Consider the following 1,405-nt stretch of genomic DNA (forward strand, 5'->3'; position numbering starts at 1 on the left):
GTTGATTGCAGATGTGTCTAGTAGTTCCCATTGATTTAGCTTGGAAAGCGGGGAGAATGGCGCTAGGCTTACCGCACCGTGACATCACTGCCGTTGTCATGGTTTTGTTCAAGTTTTATCTCTTAGTTTTCATTTGTCTTATTTCCATTTGTGTTTTATGTATTTTTGATTGTATTTTAGTTCTTAGACATTCCTTGTTTGCCCTCCTGTGTTAGTCTCCTTCTCCTTGCTCCCTTCTTGCCTCCTCTGTTCACACCTGCTCCCAATCTGCTGATTAGCCTGGTCTTTGTTTCTCTCCCATAGATCCTCCTCCTGTTCAGTCACTCTTTGCTGGTTTGTCATCATTACTTTGTCCCCTTCTTGTTGTGAGTATTCCTGGTTTTCAGTATTTTTGGATTTTTGTGGATTTATGTTTTTGGATTGTTGCTTCCGTAGAATTTTATGATATGAAATTTTTAGGGAACCACTTCAAGCTTTTGTGTCTGCATTTGGGTCGTGTCAAACCTCCAGCCCCACCTTGACAGCCGGAAAATGTCAGGAGTGAGGTGTTACTATACTTGGGCAGAAATGCGGACAAGCAAGAAATACCTAAGAACACAAATACATCCAGAAAACACCACAAAAAAACTAGAAAACAGAGAAAAACATCAACATAAAACTGAAAACTCAAAAGAAAACTTAAACAGAACCAAAACCGTGACACTAATTAACGCTAAATTCATTAAATCACCGCAAACGTATTAGTTTATGTATGAATAATCCATTGATTATTCCTTGCTGGATTTTACCCTTAATAAGCACGTCTTGCTTTTTTTTTTTTTTTATTAAAAAAATGTGTGATAATACCTGCTTTTGCAAACCTTTTGTGTCTTTTTTTATTTCTGCTGAGTTTACTTTGCTGCAGCTATATTAAGAAATGTTTCTGATGTAATCTGCAGGCTGTGTTACTGGTGCAGCTGCCCTCAGATGGCCAGACGAGGCTGAGATAATAACTATCTCTGACCTTTACGGCCATGTGAGACAGGCATGGACGTTCCTTCAGTCCACAGAGGGATTCACGTGTAAAAACCAGGCTGTCTGTTGTGAAATCCACCAACTCAGGGACAAAAAGGATTCCTGCCCTTTGACCTCAGTCAGCTAAAAAAAACTGCCTCTGTTTTAACGGAGATTAAGGTGTTTATATTTCACTTGTTTTATTTTGTACTCTTGAAGATGCCTGACAGTGACTATGAGTCTTTCTACTTGAATATGAGGATAAAAAAGCCAAATTGTGTTTCCAGCCCTGAGGGAATCAGAGAGCAGGACATGAAGGCAAAGGTCATTACCTGCAGCTTAAACGACTTCACTGCCAGAAAAGGAAGAAACTTAATAAATGAGCGTTTCTTCTCTGTCTGACGCCAGTGGC

The sequence above is a fragment of the Cyprinodon variegatus genome, unplaced genomic scaffold, assembly GCF_000732505.1.
Source record: "Cyprinodon variegatus isolate N-32 unplaced genomic scaffold, C_variegatus-1.0 Scaffold65, whole genome shotgun sequence".
Classification (NCBI taxonomy): domain Eukaryota; kingdom Metazoa; phylum Chordata; class Actinopteri; order Cyprinodontiformes; family Cyprinodontidae; genus Cyprinodon; species Cyprinodon variegatus.